Below are 19,021 nucleotides of genomic sequence, written 5' to 3'. Positions count from 1 at the left end.
ATCTTCAAGCTCTGCTTCCAAATTAGACACGAAGTTCTCGAAATCCGGTCGTCGGATCTTCGAAAAATCTAATATCTTAGTTGAGATCTTGTGGAATGTAAGTCGATTTACTTATCTCGCTTCTCAGTGAAAAAACGGACATTTGCACTTATCCGAGGTACATACGTCGTCATCTTGAATCCCTGTTGGAAAGGAGCCTACGACTTTTCTACTTCTAAATGCTAAATGCGAAACAAAATGACATGACGCTAACCTTTATGCTGCACAAAGAAGAGTGCTGTCGCATATTTGATAGACAATCTAGTGCTTAAACTCAAGGTACCTTTTTTCTTTATTTCTGCTAAGACCACGGCGATAGCTTTCTGTCTGCAGAGGCGGTGCACAAAAAACATCTTTCAAAATTTATATCTCCTTCAACGTAAGCCGAATCAAGCATTCAAAGAAAAAGTCCAAAACGGTAAGAACCTATATTACGCCAAGTTGTAGAGCTCGTTTGCCTGAAAATCTGTCGCCATCGCCGTCGCTGTAGCGGAAATTTAGACGTCTACAAATAAAAACTGACGCGAACCATACTTTGTGCAGTGTTCAGGTGGCTGTAAAATAAATTCATTTAGCGTTTAACATTACTCTTTTTGTCTTTATGGAGACTAATATGCAATAGAAATTTAAAATGACGGCATTTGTACCTCTGAGAAATTTTATATGTATAACAAGAAGTGAACTACTATGGTTCTTATTTCAAAAGGACAATGTAAAAAGCACATAAAATTGTTCGCGAAATGAAAATACGATGATAAGGTGCTTGGCTTCTGCTTTTTTATAAGAAATCATTTAATGTTGGGTGGATGACGAATTTGAAAAGAGACTAAAGAACGGCGATTTGTGAAGCCGTGACATAATTTAGGATCATTGGTAGCAGCTCAAAGGTCTTTTGTACGGGCACATAACCAAGTTTAAACGAAATTTTTCTTAGTCTGAATAACAACGAAGCTTTCATGCGCGCATAAGCTCCTAAATTTAAGTAGCTGAGATGCCATTACACACCGGTATTGTTTTTGTTATAAAACTTGAGCAAAGTTCATGGAGTTATTTATACATAGCAAAAGACGGCAACCAGGTGAGAAAACAAAACGCCGAATTTCATAGATGGAGTTAAGGACGGACGGACCGGTGTGTTGTGTTGTTTATATTGACCACAAGCAACTGAGGCTAGCATGCGGCAAATAAAACATTAGGTGTATGTTGTGTACATGTTGTGTATGTAATATATGTTTTTGATAGCTTCTCTTAAAATCCTAAATATGCCGTACAAAACAGTAGGTGCATTTCAATTAAAATCAAGGCTTTGTGAAGAGGAAGTATTCCTTGTAGGATAGCGCAACATATTTACATTTTAGCTTTAAGGTTCTCTGCGTGGCCGCAAAATATGGCTGAATGTTAGTTCATGTCTGCACGCATCACATAGGGGCACATCGTGTATCATTATTCATTACATATATGTTTCCCTGGCGGGGTGGCTCAGTGGTTACGGCGCTCGAATACTGTGCTCAAGGATGCGGGGTCGAATCCCGGCATCGGCGGCCGCTTTTTGATGGAGACGAAAAGCAAGGTGCACGTGCGCTGTGCGCTCTCAGTGCACGGTAAAGAACCCCAGGTGGTCGACATTTTCGGAGTCCTCCACTACGGAGTCTCTCATAGCCGGAGTCGCTTTGGGACGTAAAACCCAATAAACCAACCAAACAATCAACCAACGAACCAATATATATCTTTCCTATTTGGTGATGGCATAAAGTCGCTTCTTTGCAACATTCCTGGTGGTTGCTCGACCTCCACGCTTCTACCGTGGACTTTAGAATTGTAGTTTATTTTTACATGAGTGTTCAAAGTTGACTGCCAATATACGACAATTTACATGCACCAGCTTAGTGCAAATTAAGATTGCATCAAGTTGCATTACAGACTTTTATTGCTATTTTAACGTCTATTATTTTCTTTTCTTGAGCCCGACCTGCGAATATGTATTTTCTCTTGTTACCTTTGCATCAAACTTCACTGGGGAATCAGTAGACATACTCTTCGTCCTGCATCTGTAAGAGTTATATTGTGTATGATGTCCTGAAGTCTCGGTTTAACAACATTTTGTGAGTGACGTGCTATTACTATACTTCAAAAATGTGTGTAAATAATGCTGCTTGTGATGTCTTTTATTATTTTTTGTACGTCAACAAGCATAGCGTTGCATTCAGTGTTGCGTTCAGCCGCTAGATCGAATCACACTGCGAAGACTAATCAGTTCCTCATATTACTCTCGCACTACTGCACTTTCAACATAAACAGCTGTTTTGAACCGTTCGTGTAAACCTCCATGAAGCTGCGGCGCCTTTATTTCCACTAAAACGATCCTTGAATATTATTGTATCATAACATCACACATATATCAAACTGGCACCGAGCAATGTCAGAAGGCTGTCAGAAATCACAATACGGAGCATAGGTTCATTTCTTCGCCACCCTCCTCAATCATCCATGTCACTCTTCATAGTCTTCTATATAATGCATGTGTCATTGCCCCCCTTATATGCAGCCTCTCATCGATGCAGCCGACTGGGAGCAGGCTGATAAGCTGACACAGTGTGCTAGGACGGGAACACCACAACGCAGAACTGGGCACCATCAGTGGCAAGATCTCCACGCTCGAAGGCCACGAAGCGCCGTCACTGGTTGTAACGGTCAGCGTCTTTTGGTGTCGTAGGGGTATACGCTATCTTGCTAGCTGCCGCGCTTTCCGCCAGCTGTACAAAACTACCGGCGTCCACACAAACTCACTTTCGAAGTCAGGATATACGGGCAGCTTAGTATCTAGGGCAGTCGTCACTCGACGGCTGAAGAAAAGCTAAAAGGGGGTAGCCACGTCATTTATTGAAGTGCTGTATTGCATGCGGACGTGGAGCACGGGGGAATTTCATCCCAGGCCTTATACTCTACAACCACGTGCATGGACAGCCTGTCGGCCAGAGTTCTGTTTAGCCATTCCACCAAGTCATTTGTCTGAGGGTGGTACGCCGCGGCCCGTCTACGGCTAGCATGTGTAAGATTCAGACAGCAATATGCGGGCCGAAAGGCTGCCCCACGGTCGGTAATACTAATTGCCGCAGCACTATGATGCAACGCGATAGTGCGAACAATAACTCTGCTACTTCGGTGGCAGTTCCATTTGCAAGCGAGGCGGTCGGAGCGTACCCAGTCATGTAGTCCACCGCGACAAAAATGCAGTTTTCCATTACATGACTTCGGGAATTGACAAAAAATACCCGTTCTCAGTTGATCGAAAGTACCTATCGGGAGCGATGGGTTGAAGACATCCGGCTGGTTTCACGAGTTGAGACTTCCGGCGTTGGCAGTCACGACACGTGTTAACGTACGTTCATACTGAGGATAATCATTTCGGCCAAAAGCACTTTTCCCTAATTCGTACGAGCATACGACGAGCTGCAAAGTAGCCAGCGGTTTGTTGGAGGACCGCTCAAGATATCAGGCAGTAGGCGCATAAGTTTATTGATAGGAATGTCTAATTTCATCTTTCAATGTTGCGCTTCTGGAGAATGACACTTCATAAAAAGTATGACAGCAAGATATGACGAAAAACAAGCGGTAGCCGACCACTACGGCCTTAAGGTATTCGATAAGCGGCACCGGATCCAGATCCTCCAGTTGAAGATCAGTCATATAGAATTGAGCAATGACCCCGGGAAATCGTCGCCGACTTTCAGCGGAGCGGAGGCCACGGACGCGCGTGAAAAGCAGTGCACATCTTGGTGTTTATGTACCGCCTTGTAAACAGCCGTGACGTCATACTCTTGCAGACGGATGCTACATTGAGTCATATGGCCAGACAGTTCTTTAAGGCGTGCCAGCCAGCCCACATTATGATGATCGCTGACAATAAGAAAAGGTCGTCTTGACAGATACGGTCGAAACTTGCTTATAACCCAGATTACCGCAAGACACTCCTTCTCCGTCGTCGAATAGTTCACCTTCCATCGTAGCAATGTTCTGCTCGCGAAAGCGATAAGTCGTTCTACTTTGTCTTTCACTGGATAAGTGCCGCCCCAAGGCCAACGTTAATAACATCAGCATGTACAATCTTTGTCAAAAATATATACGGCCCCAGGGGTTTGCTTGTCAGCCTTGTAATGAGGCTCATTAAATCAGTACTGGCATATACAAGTGAGCTTGAGTAGAATAGGACAAGATTTGTCATCTACGAGATTTTGAATTCTGCAAACGCGTAAGGAGCTTCATTATGGGGCTTAGAAGCGATACCCTTGGGCCGTATATTTTTGAGAAAGGCTGTACGTCCGTTGCAGCACATTCGTCGAAATGGTCGGGTATTGGGGGACTGTATATGTAACTTTGGATTGGTTCTCAGGGAATGTTTGTGTTTGGTCGCCTCCCCACAGCAAGGGTATGCATTTTGTGGTTGATAATGTCAGCGGTTCGACTTTCTTGGAAAAATCTTGGGCGAAGCGTTGGTAGCAGCAGTAAGGCCGAGAAATCGCCGAATACCTTTTAGTCGGTAGGGCGTAGAAAACTTGAGTCTGCGGTAGTCTTGCCGAGTAAGGGAGAACGCCTTACGCACTGACATTGTCGAGAAAGCGAAGATCCTTGAAAGGGACATGTTATTTCGTTAGTTGTGCGAATTTGAGTGCTCGAAGCCCAATGCGCAACCTCTTCATATATTGCTGGAAAGTACGCGAGAAAATAACATTATCTAAGTACATCAAGCATGGATACGACTTCAGACCTGATAAAACAGTGTCGATCATATACTGGAACCTGGCTGACGCAGAGCAAAGACGAAATCGGAGCACTCGTGTAGGCCGTCGGACGTGACGAATGATATTCTCTCGGTTTCTCTGATTAACCTGTATCTGCAAGTATTCACCTTTAAGGTGCGGTGGGAAGTACCTAGCATCGCTTGGTCGGCAGAAAGAATCTCCTGGGGAGTGAATAATCGTCCTTTTTGGCCACGTTATTTAGTTTCTGATAATTTACACAGAATTGCAAGGTGCCATTTTACTTTTTGACAAGAACCACTGGCGACCGCCAATGTTTCAAGGCTGGATCAAATCGACTCAAGCATTTCATCTATTTGCGCTTTCAAGGCTTTACTTTTTCTAGGCGAAACCTGACATGAGAGTTGGCATACAGGCACCGTGGCCTCATTCGTGATGGTGTACTACTTCGGAACGGAGTTCGACCAACCTTGGCCCGTATAAAAGAAATTTGCGAAATCTGTCAGAAGAGCTGAGAGCAAATTACTCTGATCGGGCGTCTACTACGTGCTAATGTTAACAGTTTGAAGGACAGGTCAAGGTGTGGCCTCTTCTTGATTACTGGCTCCAGCGCCGCATAAATGAGGCAAAGCTGTAACATTGTGAAGGAAGCAAGAGCCATGCCCTTGGCTAGGTGCCGCATCGCATCTCCTTAGTGAAATTCGTCAGAAGGCTAGCAGCACAAGAGTTATGGAGTTGGCCGATTCCTCGAATGACGGCTGTCTCCTTCGGGAGCACCAGTGGAAGGCGCTCATGCGCGATGCCCTCGTGGTCATGAAATAATTCATGCCTTAGAAGAACCAGCACACTAGACTGTGCTGACACCTTCACGTCATCGTCGACTAGACACAAAACGGTAAGTCACGGATCTCCTTTTTCACTGCGCGCCACGGCCCGCTTCGCCGATAAAGTCACCAGCAATTCTTTCAAATCAACGACAGCATCCCTTTTATTAAGGAAGTCTACACCCAGATCAAGTCCTTGAAACGCTCGGGAGGTGTCACGAATTAACCAACATACACAAAACCACGGACGCTGATCAGCCCTGTTGACTTACCTGTTGGAGTAATCAAGTGAGCACCTGCCGTCCGAATGCTTCGGCCACACCAGTGCATCAAAAATTCAATTCTCGAGAGAGACCATCGCTCATTACTCAGTATTAGGCATCGGTGTCGAGTAAGGCAGTGACATCGACTCCATCAACCGTGACATCAAATCAGAGGTACCACGACGGATTACACTAATTGCCTGTCTCAAATGAAATGTATCGGTTGGAGGTAGCACATCGGATGCGCTCACTACTTTTCCCCAGCGAAATCTCGTCAAATTGGCGTGACGATGACGGTGGATCTTCGCATTTCACGGCATATCATTTTTTCCAAGCGAGGACTGGGAGAGGCGCCGGGATAGCTGGGACTTAGAGAACAGTAGATCGGTGGGGATGAAAACGGACGCTCTGGGTAGCCAGACGTGATGGGTTGCTGTCGCGCAGGAAGGTGGCTTGCGATTGCAGGAGCCCGTTCGCTATTCCGAGGATGAGGGTCGTCACATGCAAAACTTCGTCATGCCAACGCGACGGTAAGGGCATGCCCTGTAGGGGTGACCCGCTTCACCATAAAGATAGAAGGGCCAACAACCTGGTACCCGCCATATTTGACTTTTACGTGGCCGCTCGTAAGTCGGCGGAGTGCAGTAACGGGGAGGACCCTGTGGCTCCACTGCTGGAGCTGTGACGTACAGTCATGGACAATATTTTGCGAGACGCCGGAGCCCCGTTTCAAAGCTGCCTCTGGGCCACTAGGCGGCGTGGTGCGCGCGTCGAGGTTGCGCGGGCCGATGACTAGGCGCATGCCCGTCCTATATGCGTCCGCTGGCCTTTCTCCTCGCTCGTTTTGTTTGAAGCGCTCCGCACTTGGGCGCGGCTGGCGCTGTTTACTGCTCGCGCCGCTCGAGCTATGCGGCCCTCGTGCTCGGCGTGCAGCCAGTCGAAAGCGATAACAGCGCTCGTGCACGGGGCCCGCCACCTTTATACCGAATCATTTAGATCTGTTTCTTTTTTTCTTTCAATAATAACATAACTTCTGGCATGCGATAAAGGTCTCGTTTCTGCAAACTGCCCACTGCGATGAAAACATCTCGATAAAGACACTCGGTCCTTATGCTTCAACTGCGAGCGTTAGCGTGCATCGCAACTCATTCATAGTTATTGTGCCGACCAAAAGCGTAAAAGAGAGAAATAATCCTTAAGCAACAAGTTTATTGTCATAAAACAAAAAATAAAAATAAAACAATGCAGACATCACTGGCAAACGAAAAATTCCTAATACTTGGTGAAACCGCCATCAGCAGCGATGACGCTTGCCAACCGGCGTGGCATCGATTCGTAAAGGGAACGAACCACATCTGTGTCCGCACGAAGCCTTTCCCATTCACCTCTGATCGCTTCCCAGAGTGTGTCTGCGTTGGCATTCCCAATGTGAGACCTCATCAGGTGAGCTTTCAATAGGCCCCACACATTTTCAATGGGACTCATGTCGGCTCCCTTCGGAGGCCATGGCAGCTGCCGCACGCCACGAGCGTCGAGAATAGCGCTCACTTTTCGAGACGTGTGTACAGGACTCCTATCTTGTTGAAAAAGGTAGAATCCATCTGGGAATGGTCCGTCAAGGACATATGGCGTTAACACACTCTCAATGATGTCGACGTAGGCGTCCGAGGTGAAGGATCCATCGACTCTCACCAAGCGCCAGTCCATTTCTTGACATGGCGCCCCATACAGCCACGGAACAGCGACCACTGGAGAACACATTTTGCACGTATGGCGGGTCGTATCTATATAGGAGAAGAAAATTAGTACAAAGTTATAATTTGGGTCTTATGCATCAGGTTGAGCGCGAGTGAAAACTAACTTTTCCGTGTAAAAAGGTTTGATTAGCAACTGTGAATCGTTTCTAAATAGTTAGTACTTGAACCACGCTACTAAATGACAAGAGTTGTTTCGGAAGAGCAATTACTTTAGAGTAAATTGCGGCATCGGCACTAAGAAGCGTTTGCTAATGGACTCTCTTCGAAAGGGCGCTTCTATCAACATCGTGCACCTCCGAGATATTGCATGCTGAGGAGGAGTATTCGGCATTGTTTACGACGTATATTTCATTTGGGAACACGAAGACAGCAGTTTGCCGCTATATCCTACTTTATTCGTATTCTTCATATAAAATATTCAGGATTTACTTAGACGCAAAAAAAAAGGGTATCCATACCTGCAATTCACTGGCCTCCAAACTCGGCACTTCTGGTCCCAGCAGGTGGAAAAAGAAGACTCGTCCGAGAATATAACTTCGGACCAGTCGTCCACAGTCCACCCTTTCAGAGAGTTGGCGAACTCGAGCCGTTCCTTGCGCTGTTTAGTTGTCAGATGCGGCTTCTGGGCAGCCATGCACGATCGGAGACCAATTTCTTTGAGCCGCCACCTGATAGTTCTAGCAGATATATTCAGTGCAAGTTCCTTGCGGATTTCTTCTGCAGTCATGAAGGGGTCGGCCACCGATGCCGCTATGATCAGGAGGTCATCTTCTTCTGTTGAAGCTCTCGGTCGACCTGGGCGCTTGGAATCTGCCAGGCTGCCTCCATTGCGGAAAACGCGAATGGTTCGGGCTACTGCAGATTTGGAACGACCGGTACGGCGAGCAATTTCTCGCTGGGGAACACCTTCCACGAAGAGACATGCAATCAATCTCCTGTCGTCGATCAGCACTCTTGGAGGCATTTTGCAACTGGCAGGATTTGCGATGAAATTATATAGGTTTTCCTGGATATCGCTAACCAATCATAAATCAAGTAACGTCGATGGCTGAGCAGAAAATATAGGCGTTATGTGGGAAGAGTGCTTGCGCTATCTCGCCTTTCTACGATCAGACGATGCAAGCATGTGCTCATCAGCCTTATCACGTCAGAGTGACTTTTAAACAACTATAGTTCGAAAATTACGGTATTACATCACATAAAATGACAGTACATTTTACGGCCTTACGTCCCCGACGTGATAAGGCTGATGAGCACATGCTTGCATCGTCTGATCGTAGAAAGGCGAGATAGCGCAAGCACTCTTCCCACATAACGCCTATATTTTCTGCTCAGCCATCGACGTTACTTGATTTATGATTGGTTAGCGATATCCAGGAAAACCTATATAATTTCATCGCAAATCCTGCCAGTTGCAAAATGCCTCCAAGAGTGCCGATCGACGACAGGAGACTGATTGCATGTCTCTTCGTGGAAGGTGTTCCCCAGCGAGAAATTGCTCGCCGTACCGGTCGTTCCAAATCTGCAGTAGCCCGAACCATTCGCGTTTTCCGCTATGGAGGCAGCCTGGCAGATTCCAAGCGCCCAGGTCGACCGAGAGCTTCAACAGAAGAAGATGACCTCCTGTTGGTGGCGGGCCCCGTGCACGAGCGCTGTTATCGCTTTCGACTGGCTGCACGCCGAGCACGACGGCCGCATAGCTCGAGCGGCGCGAGCAGTAAACAGCGCCAGCCGCGCCCAAGTGCGGAATAAGCAGCGCTTCAAACAAAACGAGCGAGGAGAAAGGCCAGCGGACGCATATAGGACGGGCATGCGCCTAGTCATCGGCCCGCGCAACCTCGACGCGCGCACCACGCCGCCTAGTGGCCCAGAGGCAGCTTTGAAACGGGGCTCCGGCGTCTCGCAAAATATTGTCCATGACTGTACATACCATAATCTGGCTTGGGTTTCTTACGTAGGACAGACGCGTAGATAGGTCTCGCGTCGAACTGGTATGGAATATTAGGTACTTGCTTAGCTGCCATATGCACCTCCTCCCAGATGACTTCAGCCAATGAAGGAAAGGCAGGCTTGTTGCAAGGCATCCGAAGGGCTTCCAGTTCCCCTCTCACGACCGAATGTAGGAGTTTGCGCAATGCGTACGTGTCGGCACCGACATGCATAGAAAGTGCATCGGACCTAATATTGTTCCCGTCAGAGTTTTAATGGCACGCTTGGTTTTAGATGTTGTGCTCATGGTGGCAGCCTCACTGAGAAACGCTGCCACAATGCGCGGTGGGTTGCGTACCAAACTCTCGAAACGCTCTTGCATCAGATGGCGGAGCTTATTCGTTTTCGTCATGTCTGACACTTCCCGCTTGAAAAGACGTGTCATGTTCAGAAACAATCCAGCACGCTCTTATTTTGGTGCTAGCTGCGCTGGGGTAGCGCAGCTTCAACTAACGAAAGTGGCCATGAAGTCACGACAGAAGTCTTCCCAGGATGGAAAAGAAGCTTGATGGTTTTCAAACCATGTCCGTGCAGACTCTTCAACAGCGAAGTAGACGTTGTCGAGCTTCCGCTTGATGTTTTCAAGTCAGTCCTCGGCGTCCTCGAACGCCTCACCTCAAAAGAAGGTGGTGTCTGCGGTTAATGACAGGACGTGGTGGGAAGTATGCTCTCAGATATCATTGCTGCTGGTTCTACGGCGTCTGAGAATACGTCGTCCTGATAGCGGGAAGAAACGTTCGAAATTGAAGGACTCTCCGCGTGGGCGCCGGCAGAGACATGGATGAACCGGAGTAATCCTCGTTGTCGCGGTAGAATATGCAGGACTGGAATCGTACCCACCACTGCCTCAAATGACGTACAGTTACACAGAAGGCGATCTTACACGGACAAACGTAAGTAGGCAGTCAGGTGAGCACGAGACATAGTTGTTCTTGTTGGCTTTTTGCACAATTTCAGTTCTTCGGCGTCTTCCTCTATCACCCGTGTCAGTTTCTATCGTCTTCTATATATGGGATGCGTCGATATGTTACGGCGCAGCGTATTGCCATTCCCTGAAAACTGCAGCAACGAAAGTGCCGGGTGGCGTCACTAAAAAATAAAACACAACAAAAATTGTCAATAAAGTCATATGTTTTTTTTTTAGTATATATTGCAGTGCATAAGCTAAAATGCATGCCCATTAAAATCGTTTGCTGGATTAAAATTGCTTGCAGTAATCCTCTGATCATACCAGTTGCGTCCGTCTCGCCATCTTTGGTATGGTGAATCAAAACGAATAAGAGTGCATTTAAAGTGTGCACTACCCGGCGCGAAAGCAGCCAGTATGGGACGGTAGGACACCGGTTACACTATACAATTATTTTCACGGTAATCATTTGCTATCTTCAGTGAGTGTATGTTATCTTTAGGTTGCATTCAGAGACAGCTCTCAGCAACAATCGCCTTTTAACATTCTTTAAACGCTTTTTTTATGGATTTACGCCACGGAGGGGTTTCAAGTTAACTTATTCAACTTCGCAAAGATGGCGCGACGGACGCCACCGATGTATTACGCTCTTTACAGTAAGTAATTTAAATCTATAAAACTATTTTATTAATATTGCATTTCAGTTGTGTGTACCTCGCTTCATGCTCAAATAAAACGCAAGGTTGTGCTTTGTTTTGAGTGACGCACCCGGCACTTCCGTTGCTGCATTTTTCGGGGAACGGCAATACGCTGCAGCACAGTTGGTGAATTTCAGAACTGTGGGATGGTGGAGTTATCGGTCGCAGGAAAATTCTACCTAGTTGTTAGAAGGTTCGAGCCTTTGTCAATGCCAGGTAAAAAAGTAAGTAGGCCTTCATCTTGACACATTTTCTCAAATCTCAGGTGTTCGATGATGTAATTCTAGACTGCCATTTGAGTAAAATAAAATAGCAGATGGGCTCATATAGATATCAAAATTTTAGAATACTGATACCTACATGGTGCTGTTTTGTTTATGAGAAAAGTTTCGTTGTTTCTGCAAGCAGGCTAGAAATAAGAAATGCTTTATCACTGCGCATGAAAGTCGCATTCCTGGGGCATATACTGAGTCTAAATAATTTTAATTGAAACTGCCTCTCCGAATAATACACTATGCAGCCATAGTGTAAGGATTAGCACTGAGCAGATCCGTTAATCTGTAAACCGCATCCCATGTGACAACGCCACAGCTAGCGTGAAAGCATTAAGCTTCTTAAGAGATTTATAAGCTCTCTTTTTTAATGCACCTATGTGAGACAGGAAGATGAGTGTTTGTTATACGTGCTTAGAGAATTGTGTTTCTTTTTTTGCAGGAAGTTTGATTCTTGTGCAATATAGGGTAGGATTAATCTGTTAGCCTTGTTTTAAGAGAAATCATATAGCTACGGTTCATTCCTTTCTAGAGAAAACTCACATCCGTGTCTAATCATAATGATGGTTTATGATGAAAGACAATAGTTTCTCACATGATATATTGTAGGCAGTGTACGTTATCTGTGCGTGATAACCATCTACAAAATCAAAATAATCAATGATTATAACATGCATATGTTGATGCTATTTATGATGTAGCATGCTCATTCTTAAATGCGCTTTGGAAAGCCTCGATACAGCATTGAGGAAAACTAGAACATTGTTCGAAAAAATAATTTGAGTACCTAACAAGATATATATTCCTGAATACACAATAGTCTCGAAACCTAAGGCTCCATGGCACAACAAGCCATTGAGTGATTTTCTAGCTGTAAAAACGCGCCTGTATTGTTCAGCTGCAAAACTTGCTACAGAACTTTGCTTGGCGCATAACAATTCTGGAGACTGCTATATAGCTCCTTTTCTGCTCCTGCAAAACACTGCACATGGTCGTCCACTCTCTGTATACCACTCAGTGTTAAAGCCTGGGGTGGGCCTCGTAGAAAGTATTGCGCAGGAGCAGTGTGGGCGGGTATTCGCTGGTCGTCTCCTATAGAGTGTGCTCTATATAGCGATGAAGTGGGCTTCGATTTCAATGATTTCGGATGAGCGCTAAAAATTTATTTTCCTGTGGGCCATGGAAATGCTATTTCCAGCTTGCAAAATGTCCATGCGAGAGTTTACCTTTAGAAGTAAACGGTCATGTCCATGACGAGCTCTTCGGCGGCGCCGTGTTGCAGGACAATATATTCACGAAACACTCAGCAACATCTGCTGCAGTGTAGAATATACGTCTTTTGCTTCGCTCTAGCGCCTCACTAATCGGCACCGACCGTACTTTACTTCTTGATCATTGATAAAATTTTGAATGGGTGGAGGGGAAATGTTTAAATGCCTTACCTGGGAGAGGCAACGGTTTCATTAGCCCAGCCGGTCTCTTCGAGGGTGTCTTGCGAGGCTACCACTCAGGGAAACTTTGTTGTAATGAACGACGTCGGAAGCTATTTGCGGCCAATAACATATTTCACGGATATAATGCCACGTGCTTGCAACCACGAGATGCCCAGCTATTGGGTCCTCGTGGAAACCTGTAAAATGTCCTCTCTGATGATTTTGAGCAAATACGTGTGGGTCCTTTTGGATGTAAACGTTTTCACGTGGTTGTCATAGCGTAATGCGAAGGACGACACCTGCACCCAGAAGACAGCAGGAGCAGATGCATTCTTTTCATCTAGGTAATCGTTATATTTCTCAAACCACGGTGCGGACGCTGCTGTTCATTCGAAATGACTGGTGCTTGCGGGCCGAAAGAAGCGGCGCAGTCGCCTTCATTTGAAGGCGTTCGAAGAGGGCTTGTGATTGAATACTGGCGGCCAGACTTGTAAACTACACTGATGTCGATTTCCTGAAGACACAGGCTCCTTCGAGCAGGGCTCTCATTGCGATCTTTCGTATTGACGAGTCAGTACACAGTACGGTGGTAGCTTAAAAATTTGAATAGTCGTCTATAGAAGCAGGGGCGAAATTAGACATTGCCCAGATGACGCCAAGACATTCTTTTTCGGCGTCAAATAGTTGGCTTCTGCTTCCGAGAGACACCAGATAGAGTGCGCAATAGCGTTCCCCTGTCCATCACTGCTCAAAAACATCACAGCTTCTAAGCATAAGCTGTTTGTGTCGGTACTAATTTCAATCTAGATGCTTTCACCAAAGTACCCAAAGAGAGGAAGGGACTATAGGCGGCGCTTAATTTCCATCAAAGCGTTGCTCGTGACGTTTCTCATTCAAAACCCGCGTCAGCTTTGTAATTTGGGGGAAAGGTTCGGTGATATAGATAAGGTCCCTGACAAATTGTCGGTAGGGCGTGCATGGTCTATGGAATCTGCCCACACGTTTTTTATTAGCCGCAAGGGAAAACAGCCGATCGCAGCTCTTTTCTGTGCGTCTGCCCGAACTCGTTCTGCTAACAATATGACCCAAAACAGCAGCTCTTTCTAGGCGAAGTGACACCTCTCCGGTTTCAGTGTTAGAACTGACGACTTCAATGCTTCCAGCAGTGTTAAAAGTCGTTCAGTTGGCATTCAAGGCTGAAGAGAAGCCAAGAACGATATCTGCGTATTCTAGACAAATTTGCAACTTTAAATTTCCCATATGGTATCCATTATTCACTAGAACATCGCTTATACGGAGCAGAGCCTAAATGACATCATCTTGATCTCATCTTGCCTGGCATGATGAACGCGGTCATCTCGAAACCTCTTACGTCCATTAAACAGCCAGCAGCCCAGCGCTGCTGAGCCCGTCAAGTGTGTCGTCGATACGGAGAGGGGATAAACATCATTCATCTTTATGCTATTGAAACACGAAGCGGATTGCTGCGGTGCGTTCTGCGAATCCCGGCCGCGGCGGGTGATTTTCGATGGAGGCAAAAACCAAGGCACTCTTCCGCTCTGTGCTGTAAGTGCACGTTAAAGAACCCCAGGTGGTCGTGATTTCCTTATCCTTCCATTATGCCTTCCCTCATAGCGTGCGTTGCTTTGGGACGGTAAACCTGATGAACTCAACTAGCTAAACGCTCCGACGTTCTTGACCCGAAGGACTGGTATTGCCCTGCTGCTCTTCGATGGCTGGATGATGTCATCACGAATCATCGACATACCCGCAGCGATACAGGGTAGGCTTTTCGGTCGGGTGCGTTCTTCTGCGACAATGCAATACTTGGCAAGTAATTTTTATCTCACCTTCTAAGCTTACCAGTAGCACCTGCTGTAGTTTTGAGTAGACTACAAATTTATTCTTGTCTGCTCTGGGGTAGTGCTTGGTGAATGTGAAAATTGGGCACTCGGTATTAGTCAGGTGGATTTTATGGGGCTTCGTCGAGGAGGGCTAATTCCTGAATGTCTTCTAAGTCGGCCACGAAAGCGAATCTCATGCCCGTGTTGAGATGCCGATATCTTTCGGTGAAGTTCGTCACTATCTTGTCCCTTCCTAAATGTACGCTCATTTTAAGATACTCAATTTAGATCAAAAATGAACTCAGTGCTTCATTCAATAACTTCTGTGCATTTGTGATCCTGGGTAGAAATTTGAACGATAACGGTAGAAGGGTTTACGCAAAATGTTGATTTACAGTTGTTTTAGCTGGTATTGTTTTCTCAAAAGCTTGATGAGCCTCGATCGAGAGGTGGACAATTGCTCAATGTTCGCTTAGAATGTCCCTACCCAATATCACGTCGCGGCAGCACTGCTGTAGGATAACGAACTTAGCAGGACAGGTATGTCCATTCAGTGCAACTCTGGCGGTGCACCCTCTAACCGTGTAATGAGGTTATCACCAGCGGTGTGAATAAGCGGGTCATCCTAAAGGGATCGTTACATTCTTGAGCTCAGTGGCGAACGGAACACTGATAGCTGAAGAGTGCCATCTAATGTCCTGTAGGGCGGTCACCGGGTGACGGTCACAGCCACTTCCGATTCCTCGTTCGCCTCCTTGCTTTACGAGTTTGCCACGGCATCTGATCTAGGCTCCATTGTATACTAGAATCTTGTTCATGGCAGACTGTTGGGGCCTTGCGTGTAAGTTTGATCTTTGGTCAGTTCGTTGTCAAGGTCCATGGTTTAATGACATAGTCGGAGTTAGATGAAATTCGTATTTTGCCACTAAACAACCTCACCTCCCATTACTGCCCTCTCCAGTTTCCCCTGCGGAGAACAGAGAACATTCTTCACACACAATGATCATCATCATCAGCCGAGTTATACCCACTGCAAGGTGAATGCGTTTCTCATATTCCACCAACTAACCCGTCCCTTTGCTAGCTGCATTCATGTAACCCCTGCGAGCTTCTTAATCTGATCCCCCCCGCCCCCTAAGTTTCTACCACCCCCTGCTGCTACAGTTTCCTTCCCTGGGAATCGAATTTGTTACCATAAGCGACCAAAGTTATCCTCTTTTGGGACTACATGATCTGCCCATGCCCATTTCTTCTTGATTTCGAATAGAATGTGATTAACTTGAGTTATTTCTCTGACCTACTAGGCAAGCTTCTTATTTCTTAATGTTAAACCTGCCATTTTTCGTTCCGTAGATCTCTGCTTTCTCTCAACATAAGAACAATTAGCCTCGCATTTCTACCTTATAGATGACTATAGGTTGAGATGCAACTGTTGCATATTTCACTCTTGCGTGATACCGGTAGGTTGAGAGTCATAATCTGCGACCACTTGCCAAATGCGCTCCATACTTATCCCATTCTAGGAGCTATTTCCTTTACAACACCTGGATCTGCAGTCACCACTATCCTAAGAAGACCTATTCGTCTACAACGTCCAGTGCTTCGCTACCTATTGTGAAAGGCTGTTCTTTTCCAAGACTGTTCAACATCACCCTTGTCTTCTGCGTATTGATTTTCAGGCCTGCCTTTCTGCTACTGTTGCCTAGGTCATAAATCATTTTTACAGTTCGTCCCCTGAGTTACATAGCAAAACAATTTCATCAGCGAATTGCAGATTACTTAGCTATTCTCTATCAACTCTTATCCCGAACACTTCTGATCCCAATTCTCTGAATTCTTCCTCAAAAAAAGCTGTCAATAGTACTGGGAAGATTTTGACTTCTTGCCTTCCACCTTTATGGTAATTTTGTCACTTTCCTTGTGCAGAACTATGCTTGCTGTGCAGCCTCCATAGATATCATGGGACTTGGATTCGAAAACTGGAGTCCGAATCGCCTATAAGGGCAATGACGAAGGATCTGTCCGGCCCTATCGTAGCGTAAACACAGTAACTGAGGGTTCTTCAGAGTCCACCATGGATCGCATCTCCTTGCGCTTGACAATTATTCGCAGGCTTTGCGGACGAAGGCCAGGGGGTGAAGTTCAGATTAGGCTTGTTTGCATCGGGGCTAGCTTGAGGTGTTTCACAGAGACGCAGGATTGCGTAACGTGGCGGCGTAGTTCATAGCTTGATCTTCCTTCGGGGTCATCATATGAAAAATGCCCAGTGGCAGTTTAACTTCTTTCCAGACAACATCCGGATGGACGCTACTTCTGTTTGCATTGCCGAAGGAAGGACGTGGAGCAGTTCGTCGCGGAAAACCTCGTATAATTTCCCTCAGGTGTTCCGTGTTCGAAGATCTTGCTGCGGAAACAGAGCATCGGCGACGCATTCATACTGGTGTGCCCGGAGCTCGAGGAGGTTTTCTAAAACAGACCATTATTTCACGAACTCCTTCACTTTTTTTGGAAAGTTTCACAACAGGTCAGCAAATAGTTGCTTTTTGATGCCTCGCATCTACTGTCTTGAAGGACAGTAATAAGATAGGCAGCAGTGAAAAGCAGTCCAACGTTCCACCAGCAACCAAGGACGACGTTAAGAAAGTTTTAGAAACTAAGGAAATTGGTAAAGCAGCTGGGGACGCTCAGAAAACTACAGATTTGTAGGAAGATGGGGGGATATCCTGCTATAAAAGCTAGCCACCCAGCATAAGCAATGCCTGGTGTCATCGACGGTACGGACTAATGGAGGAATGCGGACATTATCCTAATTCTTAAGAAAGCGACCGCTAAGGACGTCACAAATTACAGACAAATTAGCTCACTAACTGCTACATTAAAAGTGTTTATTACGGCAATCTCTAACAAAACCAGGAGAACCCTAGACTTCAATTAAGCAAAAGCTCGAGCAGGTTTTCGGAAAGGGTACTTTACTACTGATCATGTCCATACCATAAACCGAGTGATAAAAAAATGCTCGCAATAAAACCAGCCCTTATACATCGTACTCATTGATTACGCAAAAGCGCTTGACTCAGTTGAAACATCGCAGTCATTCAGGCAGTGCGAAATCAGGGTGTAGACAAGCCATATGTCAAAGTAATGGAAGATATCTATAGGTGCTGCACAGCAACCATAGTTCTGAATCAATAAAATAGCAAAATTCCCTTAAAGAAAGGTGTTAGGTAAACAGACAGAATCTTTCCAGTACTATTCTCAGCTTGTTTAGAGGTAGTATTCCGAGAATTATTGAATGCAGTTTAGAATAGGGGCTAATGGAGAATACCTTGGAAGTCAGCGATTTGCTGATCACATTGCGTTGGTAAATAACCCAGGAGATGAACTGCAAATAATTAATGATGACCTAGACAGGAATAGCAGAAAAGTAGGCTTTATATCTAAGTACTAAAGACAAAGGTAATATTCACAAGCATCAGCAAGCAACAAAAGTTCATAATATTTAGCGAAGTACAGGACATTGTAGGCGAATATCTCTAATTAGGGCATATAGTAACCGCAGATCCAGACTATGCAAACTAAAAGGGATAAACAGGCGCTCGCTTCAACTTCTTAAATGAAAAAAAAATATTCAATACCTAACAAAGGCAAATGTGTACAGAGCAAAAAAACACTGTCATACTCGGCGGGAAAAAAATTATAATAATAAAAATGGCAACGTAAAACCATTATAAGGTTAAATTATCCTTACCCTTCAGCCGCAGTGGCAGTCGGTGTTGTCGCTTAAAACTTGACTTGCTTGCGCTGGGTAAGTTTAATGGTGAAAGGCTAGTATGACGTCTGAACTGAGCTTCTGACCTATGCTGAACTTTGCTTCAATTGGCGCGAAAGAAACGTCTAGATTGCGACAGTCGGTGAGGCAATAGAAATGATAAAAACATACATTGCTGTGTACACGCATTCGCCGGAGATAGTTATCATAATTTTTAATTGATTAGGATGATTAGTATAACAGTGTGATGGAGTGAACTGAAAAGGCACTTTCATACCATGCTGTATCCTTCAAAGCTTTATATTTCTGATATTCTTTCCTGGGGGAGAAGCGGGCATGGTAACAGAGCGAAAAAAACAAATTCAAGACGACTACCAAACATCTTCACAAAAAAGGTCTACACAGGTTGTAAGAAAAGGCGAGTCTAACTGCGAGTGGCCAAAAGGTAAATTTCCGGAAGTAGTTTAAA

General features: G+C 45.6%; 1 protein-coding gene across 1 annotated transcript in view; it reads right to left on the bottom strand.

Annotated features, from left to right (window-relative positions):
* LOC146177300 (uncharacterized) overlaps nt 1-19,021 on the bottom strand; it is a 78,478-nt gene that overhangs the window by 48,142 nt on the left and 11,315 nt on the right. The window lies entirely within an intron of this gene.

The sequence above is a fragment of the Amblyomma maculatum genome, chromosome 10 (genome assembly GCF_055883805.1).
Source record: "Amblyomma maculatum isolate TAMU_Amacu chromosome 10, ASM5588380v1, whole genome shotgun sequence".
NCBI lineage: Eukaryota > Metazoa > Arthropoda > Arachnida > Ixodida > Ixodidae > Amblyomma > Amblyomma maculatum.
The sequence above is the reverse complement of the archived record's forward strand: the minus strand, read 5'-3'. Positions and strand labels throughout refer to the sequence as shown.